The 8,968-nt window shown below is 50.4% G+C and overlaps 1 protein-coding gene across 1 annotated transcript in view; it reads right to left on the bottom strand.

Annotated features, from left to right (window-relative positions):
- LARP1 (La ribonucleoprotein domain family, member 1) overlaps positions 1-6,817 on the bottom strand; it is a gene marked incomplete at its 3' end in the record, with an annotated part of 23,797 nt that extends 16,980 nt beyond the window's left edge. Inside the window, exon 1 of the mRNA XM_010021965.1 lies at positions 6,792-6,817. The remainder of the gene's footprint in view (positions 1-6,791) is intronic.
- Between the last annotated feature and the right edge of the window lie 2,151 nt (positions 6,818-8,968).

An 8,968-nucleotide genomic window follows, 5' to 3' on the forward strand; every position in this document is an offset into this window, starting at 1 on the left:
GCGATTTTTCTGCAGCTCCTCATCAGACAGCTCCACCTTCCAAGCCCTACTGTAACAGCAGAGGAAGCAGGGAGCTGCCTACACTTCTCTGCAATGTAAGCTCTGCAACTGCTGCAAAGATCACCCGCTAAAAATAACTTCAAAAAGGGCATCTGACAGCTCCGCAGAGAGCATGAGAACGCTCCCTCCCACCTGGGTGTCCTCGCGGGCTCCGGAGTCTGCCCTGGAAAACCGCATGGGAAGAGGTCGCGGGTACGCACAGGTTCAATACCGCGTGTCAGGCACCGTCACAGGCTGGAGTGTGGGCACATGGGTTCTGTTCCCAGCTCTCCAAGCCCTCACATCCCTCAGCTGATACTCCTGAGACAGCCCCGGAGCAGGGGGAGGTAAAGCAGCTCGAGACTCTTGCAGAGCCTGTCTCTCTGCTGACAGCACACTACAGGCAGCACCAGCCTTCCGAGCGAGCAGAGGCATCGTATCTAACAGCCCTGCTCACAGGGAGCTGATCAACAGCACTGCTTTTTAAACGCGTTTAGCTCTGCACACAAAAGTTATCTGCAGGGTCTGACTTTTATTTCCAGGGAGAATGAGGGGCAGGAAAGGTCTGGACTTACCAAAGATGAATAACTGCCCTCCCTGCAGCCTCCCAGTCCAAAACAGAAACCCTTCAACTTGTGGCCAAGATACACTGCAGAAGGAGCGCGTTAAGAAGTGCTGAGAGGCATTTCTCCTGTTAACAGTGGCAGCAAGGGCACTGTGGATTCTGCCTGGCACAGAGAGCTGCTATTAAAGGTAGCAAATGAACTCTCTCTAGGGTGAGTGACATCTTTCCACTGCCTTTTCAAGCGAGGCTCTTCCCTGAAGAGGGTTTCTAGGAAACTTTAGACACATGATCCACGCTCACATCACCACACCGATCCCGGAGATGCCGGGCTCATGCGGAATGGAAGAGCCCAGGAACCCCCAACCCCCAGTTTTCCAAGGAAGGGCACCCACCACCCTGCAGGAGAGGCTACACCAGCACCAGTGCCTGACTCAGCTTGCCCGGTGCAGACAAGTCTCCAGCCAGCAGAACATTTAGCCAGCAATCCCTCTGCCATGACGGAAGAGAGAAAAGCCTCTGAGCCTCCTGCAAACACTCTGTTGGGTTAAATGGTTCACGGAGAAGGGGTGGAAAAGTCAGAAGCACTCCCAGGCAAACACCAAGTCAGTCCATTATGGGGGCCTGAGGAAAGGCATGAGCTGATCCAGCTGCTGCTCAGGGCAACAAGGCACAGCAAGGACGCATCGGCATTGGGAGAGGAGGGCACCCCAGGCAAGGCTGCAGGGGCCCGGGGCATGTCAAACTGTGGAGGAGCCGGAGGGTCAGGCTCTCCTCCAACCAAGCCAGCTCAGAGACCAGCTGGTAGTTCATGACCTACAAAACAGAAAAGCAGTGGTGGGGAAGAGGGAGGTGACAGGAGCAGGAACGACAGGACAGCAAAGACAGACACGCAAGGCATGGCAGGACTGAGACTCCTTAGAAAACACAGCAAAACCACCCAAACCACTCACCTTTGGGGGCAGCTGCTTTGCAAATTAAAGGGGGGTGTCCACCCTCTAGGAGGGACCAGAGTCTCCTCCACTCCTGCTCACCTCTGCTGCAGGGCTCTGCCAGGCTCTAATGAAAAGCTAGTTAACAGCTAATTACTACCCATTCAGACACATGATCCCCTACTCCAGAGGGCCAGAGGGATAAGGCAGTCACGTGTTGCAGAAATCCTGGCCTTATGAAAGCACGGGCAACTATATTTAGTTGGAAAAACGATGACCTAGCGAGCCCGCTCCTCCCTTACCCCGCCTTGGGTGAGCTGACCTGCCACCTGCACAGATCCTACCTCCATGGCACCCAGGAAGTCCCTCATGCAGCCAGGACTGAGATTGGAACACCCGGCACAGAGTGAGCCCGATGTGCATGCACATACATGGGCTGCCCTAGGGGGGACAGGATAGTATGCAGCCTGGACCAGAGGGATCTTCCCTCTCATCCTCAGTGCTGCACAGTGGGTCACCTTGTCAGCAGCAAATGCTGCTAAGCACCAAGAGCAACAAACAGAACCCAGTCCAAGGTCCTGGACCTTATCTTCAAAGTGGGAGGCACAATGGGAACCTGACCAGTGTGACCAGCTCCAGGGTAGCACTCAGCAGTGATGCTTCAGCTGCTGGCCTCTGCATACTCATGGCTGTGGATGGAAGTTTCCCTTGCCTGGATCAGCTCACCGCTCTCTCCACAGGGTGACTAGGCAAATGAGGCAGACATGGCCATGCTGAGAACAGAGAGGGAGCAAAAGCAGTCATGCAGTGGTCACACACATGCCACTGCTGCAGAGAGATGGTCCTAGAAGAAGAAGTGTGCAGTAACAAAAGCCAAGCACATCACCCACTGCCCCTCTCACTGCAGTGGAAGAGCTTCAAAAGAGAAGGAAAAAAACCCCATGAGGACCAGACATCATTAATCTCCTGTCATCAGCAGAGGGGTGCTCTCTGCCTGCATCCCACTGTGGCCGATGAGACAGCACAACCAGCGGTGCCAGTAGCATCAGTGAGAAGAGGCCACCACGTCACTGCCGAAGCCGGCGCCGTGATCCCTTTAATGGCCGTCAGCCTCTTCTGCAGCTGCATCTGGGGACTTGGATGCTGACAAAACCCTTCCTGGGAAGCATCTGGTTCGTCTCACTGTAAATACTTCACATTGAAGAGATGGGAATTGAGAGCCAAGCGCCTGCCACGAGTCTCTCCCGCTGAGCGTTCGCACGGAGAAGTCTGCGAAGCTCCCGCTGCCTGTGCCACTGGAGGGGAGAGGGGTCGTATGAGGCAAAGGTGCAAATGTGCTTCTGGAAAACCTGGCATCTCCAAGCAGACAGAGCCTGGGCTTCTAGAAATGTAATGTAATTTAAACAACATCATTCCTAGTTCTTCCCAATGTGATTCCTGTACCTGACTTGGGTTCCTTCTGCAGAGGGATCTCTGCATGGCCAGGGTGTCCCCTATGCAGTGGCCATCGACAAAGCAACAGCTACACCTCACCCTTGAATCCTGCACCAGGTCAGCTGCAAACCTGCCTCCACGACTGTGCATAATGCAGAGAACTGAGCAGCAGCAGGCAGAAATCCAGCCCCATCTCTTGGGACAGGGGAAAGCAATAGTGATTTGGTGTTGCAAACATTCCCAGGAATTTAGGGAGGCCAGGCCAAGGTCACCCGCTAAGCAGGGCATCTCCAGATATGAGCTGAAGAAATCCTACAGTCCCATAACCACCTGGATTAAACTAAGCACAGGTACGGGGGCTTCCCCCCGTAGGTGAATCCAGAGCACTAAAACAGTGACACCAGCACAGCAGCCAAACATCCTCACAGCCTGAGAGCAGACAGGAAGGCTCCTTTTCTGCTACTTAAGCATCACTGTACCTCAGCTGAGCTGATTTCAGGACATGTTCTCTGAGCACAAGATACAGCATCATCACTTTATGCTGCCCACCTTAAGGCAGACACAGCGAAATTCAACATTTTTCTAAACAACTTGGATACCACAAATGCTGCCAACTTCCTTCCTGGGTGCACAATCACATGGATCCTGCTGCATAAACCACTCTCTCCAACCCAGCTAATTCCTGTGCTGTAGGTGGCTGCCTCCCCTGCCTCAATACACAGCATGAAACAGTAAAAACACCCTAATCAGAGTGAGCCTTCCCAAAGGGATCAGGAGTACCCAGATACAGGAGTGCAACACAGAACTTTCTCTCCTAATTTCAGGATCTATTTTTGGATTAAAAACCACTTCCTTGCAGTGGCAGCATCACCCACATCTCTGTATGGAAAACTTCACAGCATTCAATTCAAAGTGGCATTTCTAACTCAAGGAAGACCTTGGTCACTGCTGACAATTCTCCAAAGAGAAAGCATCACTTGCTGCTCTGTGGAACACCAGTGCATCCACAACTGCACCCTGCTGTCAGCTCTGGTCTCTGCATTTCAACAAGGGCACAGCAGTGATACAGACGCACAGAGAAAAGCAATTAAACTGCCCAGAGGCAGCCCCTGAAGAGGTGAGGCTAAAAAGGCCACTGAGGAGGGCTGGCTGCAGCGCAGGACACTAGGAGGGCACAGGAACAGTACTTGAGGCTAGCAGGAGACCCATTTAAAGCAAGCAAAGTATTTCCTTAAATTGCAGGCAGCAAACTTCACCACACCAAGTGGCAGCAAGTCCTGGAAAGCAGAGAGCACCGGGAGAGCATCAACAGCCTCACACAGGGCTTAATATTTGCATCCAACACATGCGCAGAGGTCCAGGCGGAGCCGTGCCCTCACAGTCCTCCTCTAAGAGAGTCCATCCCTCTGCTCTGCCACCACACTGCTGGATGTGGGAGAGGAGGGGACCAAGGAACTGCTAGGCTAGACAGAAGGGAAGTCAGTCGCCTCTCTGAGAGCAGCTTTATTTCCAAGTGCTGTTAGGTAACTGGGATGCAAACACTGGTGCCCTTCCACCTCCACAGCACTGGCTCGTGACACCAGGCTGAGGGCAGAACGCCTCCAGCATCCATACACTAACAAGCAGGAACATGCTTTGGGGCACGCTACAGATACTGTGCCTACAAAATGGCTGAGTTTTGGCTCAGGCTCCCCACCTATGCAAGTCCCAACTCTGTTACCACAGCTCAGCACCCTCAGTCACTACACTTGGGCGGAAGGACAATGGACTCCTCACCAAGAGGCAAAACCGGCCATACAGACCCACCTGGCCATACAAGATTAACCTTAAGAAGTAGGCACAGACATAGATATGAAGGCCTGGTGATCTGCAGAAACAGACTTGAGCGAATTAATTCATTAAACAACCTCAGCAATGAAAGGGAGTCAAAGCCAACAGCCTCAGGAGCGCACAACTCCTCTGATGCTCGGAGCAGGTATGCTCCAGGCAACCCTGCTGCCTTCACACTTCGCTGTGTTTTGAGATATCAGGGCTTCCAGATAAGCTTAGTGCATGGGAAGAAAAAGCATGGCACCAGCTTTTATGGAGAAAGCATAAGAAAGGACTGTGCAGCGCCCCGCAAAGCAACCATTAAAAGGAATCCTGTTTAAGCTTTCACTTATCTCCTTAAAAATACAGAATTGTCAAAAAAAACCCACCCCAAACCCAGGCTCCACAGGTAATGTTTTCTGCAACACTACTGCCATGCAACATGCACTTACTGAAACGCTGTTATCTGCTGCAAACACACACTCATGCCCCACCCTGGAGGCAGTGAAGGTCCCCAACCAGCTGGAGAGCAAAGGAAGGAGTTGTGCCAACCAAAAGGCACCTCGGAGTGTGCAGCACAAAACCCAACACCCAACGAAGGCGGATCTTCAGCAGGGTGGAGAAAAGCTTCTTAGGAACTAGACACATGGGAATATACCTTTGCTTCTTAAAACCAGTTAGTATTTCACTCTCACACATGCTCTGAGAGCAAGAAAATCATGACTTATGAATGGGTTGGGTTACTACTGGGGTTACTCCTCTAACACTTAGAGGCATCTTCTGTAACACTCCAGTGCACCCAGTTACACACCATGGCCTTGTTAGCGGGCTAGAGCTCTGGAAACACATAAATACACACAGCTTTGAGCCCTCTGTTCAGTTCATAGATCCAAATTACCTTGTCTATAGTGTTAACCAGACTGCTCAAAACCAGTGAATTATTTTTACTGAAATCAGCTTTAAGACATGAGAACCAATTTCCAAACCTCCAAATCCTGATCATGCGATGCCTCAATCAGCAGCACTATCACGTGAGCTGGGGAAATGTGATCCCATACAAAGCCAAAGATGCAGGCAGGAGGTGGACACACTGACATGTCCAAGCCAAGCACTGACCTCCACTCCCAGAGCCTTTGCTCTGGGACATCCCCACCAGACACTACAACAGGATCTTACTGACTGATCCCTGGGTAAAACATAAACCCTTCCTTCAGCGTTGGCATGTTAACAACATCAACTTGGATGAAGAGCTCACAGCAGTTTGGGAAAGGCAAGAAATCGAGACCACCTCTACCTGCTTTTAAAAACTACATCCCCTAATTTGGGACCTCCATCCAGAGTGGCCTCCCTGCCCTACCTAAAACCTCAATCCATTTGTGCAGGGTCCCTCCTAGCCAGGCTGCATGCACTACTGGGCCCAGGAAGGTTTCATCCTGCACTGATGGCAATGCAGTGTGTATCTCAGCTGTCATTAACAGTGATGCTCAGCAGCAACACACAGACTGAACAAGCCAAAGGGGAAGTCTGCATCTTTTCAAAGGATTGCAAATTCAAATACACATCTTCATGGACACATCAAGCTGTATATAACAAACATACAAACAGCAGCAATTCTGAGTTCCATCTGCATCTTGACATGTCACTGTTCTCAGTTATGTGTGATGATCAAGACTGACAAGTTCCAAAGCTCTTTCACCCTGGACACCCAAATTTGCCACGCTACAAAGCATGGGATGACAGTAACCTTCAGCAGTTATAGTCAATCACTACAGGAAGGCATCAACCACGTCACTGCCACACAGGAATGGCCAAATATTAAAGGGACCTTTTTTTTTGGTTTGGAGGAGGTTTTTTTTGAGGAGGAAGGTTGGATTTTTTGGGTTTGTTTTTTTTAAATTACTGCCTGTTGCATATCCTTGTACCACTCTTCTAAATCTGGAGAGCGCTGACTCTGCAGGAAGAGAAGTGGAGGGCAGAAGGAGGTTTGAAGAGCTCCATGTGCAATTAATACATACCAGACTGGCCGTCAGCTGGAAATATATCTGTAAAAAAAAGAGAGAGAAAAATCAGTCCTGGTTGCAGCTGGAGTGTGAACCATTTCAAAGGTCCCTCCTTCCTTGATTTGTTTGCTGTAGCTAAACAGAGGAAGTATTTTCTTAGTATCCTAAGTTAAACAACAATCCAGCTTGGAACCCATCTCAATTCAACCACTTGTTGGGAGACAGATTTTGAAGGAGGCTGTGTTTACCTGGATGTATTGCTCTTATAAATAACTTTCTATGCTGGCTTCTAACAGACAGCAGTGAGCAATAAACAGCTCGTTGAGATGTCCAAATATCCACACAATGAGCTACCTGGTGGCACCCCCATGCTCCCCTGGCCAGCATCATCAAATGGAAAGCTGCACAGAGAGTATCCAACGTGGTGACCAGCCAGGGAGCAGAGGTGGCAGCTAAAGCAAAAGCAAAACAAGCATTTTCCTGATGGTTCTTGGTTTTTGCAGCCACAAGGGACATCAACAACTGTGCCCAGCTCCAGCACAGCTCCTGTACCAGAGAATAGAAGCACAAACCCATCCTGCTCCTCAGCACATCAGCCCAGGGAACACCTTCCCCTTGCCCTTCCTATCTCAGGTGGCTCTACCAGCAAGCACAACCCATTGCTGGAGTCTAGAAGGGATCCTGAACAGATTACTCAACCTTCCCACTCCCCCACGTTCTTTCCATTTAGAAGTGCGGGTCCTTTTCCTGATGGACCCTGTTTATTGCTGGGAATATTCTTGCGACATAGCTGGGAAGATTCTTCCTTTTGAGGAGCACACAGGACATCATACATGGAGAAATGCTGTTGAGAAAGGCTCCCCCAGAAGCTACGAAAACAGCACTTTTGAGAGAGCAATACACTATGTTTTCTTCAAGAAACTTGGAAGAGGAGGGGAAGGGAGGCTGCCAGCAAGGCAAGGTCCTCCTAGGACAGGGGCAGGCCCCTGGCTCAGGCTTATCAGCTGCCCAAAACACACATTCATCTGGAAAGTCACAAGAGTTGCAGCAAGGCCTACCCCTTGGACAGGGCAGTGCTCTCTGGCCTGGGCTCAGCCAATACAGGAACAGCAAAAACACGCCTCTACCAAAACAACTCTTATTTCTCCACCTTTGACAGTGCACTGTGTTCAGGGCATCCTCAGGTGGGGATGCTTTCATCCCACCTATGAGCAGCAAAAGCAAATGGACACACAAAAAAGTAATCAAGACTCCCTCTGCCATTATACAAGGTTATGGTCTGTGGCCATGCTGAAGGTGCAATCGCAGGGAAAATCCAACACATCCAGAAAAACACCCAAGCACCAGTCTGGATCCTTTGCAGACTGCATGTTCTACTGCAATCCCCCACCCAAGCACAGCTAAACACGTTGTATTTCTGTGATGGATGCTGAAGAGGTCAAGCTCCTACAACAGTGAGTACAAACACCCTGTATTCGATCTAACAGGTCCTAAACAAGAGGCAATTTCTGCATTTCCCTACTTGGGCAACTCCTGCACAAAACCCCCAAAATCAAGTCATAATAATACAGTGACTGACAACAGGAATTCCTTTGTGCCCGCCAAGAACTATAGGTCTTGGCAACCATTCCCTTGTTATACCCCCCAGATTCTCAAGTTTACACTCCTGCTAGCTGCCCAACCAGCTCTTCAAATACACAGCAAGGATCACCTGGCTTCTCTCCAGCTCAGCCACAACAAAATGATAGCACATTTGCCACCATATTCCCTAGAAAATAGTGGAAACTCCTCAGGGGCTTAGGTCAGTACAAAGCAAGGACCATGCATGATGGCCACGGGCAAATATTGCTCACATTCACCTCCAGGGTTTGCCAGCGCAGCTCTTGTCAAGGAAGGACATCTGCCTCCAGTTCTCAGCCCTCTTGTCTTGGAGATACTGAGCTTGTCCAACTCATCACACCTATAATGAGTAAGGATTTGATCCCAAGCTCTCCAGAGCAGAGACCCAGAGTGCTGGGCTTGCAGGCAGCTTTCCCCACTGCTGAGAACAAGCAATCTGTTTGCAGGACTTACTCTTCTGACAAACAGGGATGCTGAGAGGACACAGATGAGGCAGGGCTGGTCACGGACTGCCAGGCACAACGACCCTTTGGGACACCTTCTTCCCGTGCAAGCACAAGAGACTAGATTAG

This window comes from Nestor notabilis, unplaced genomic scaffold (genome assembly GCF_000696875.1).
Source record: "Nestor notabilis isolate BGI_N333 unplaced genomic scaffold, ASM69687v1 scaffold18239, whole genome shotgun sequence".
NCBI classification, from domain to species: domain Eukaryota; kingdom Metazoa; phylum Chordata; class Aves; order Psittaciformes; family Psittacidae; genus Nestor; species Nestor notabilis.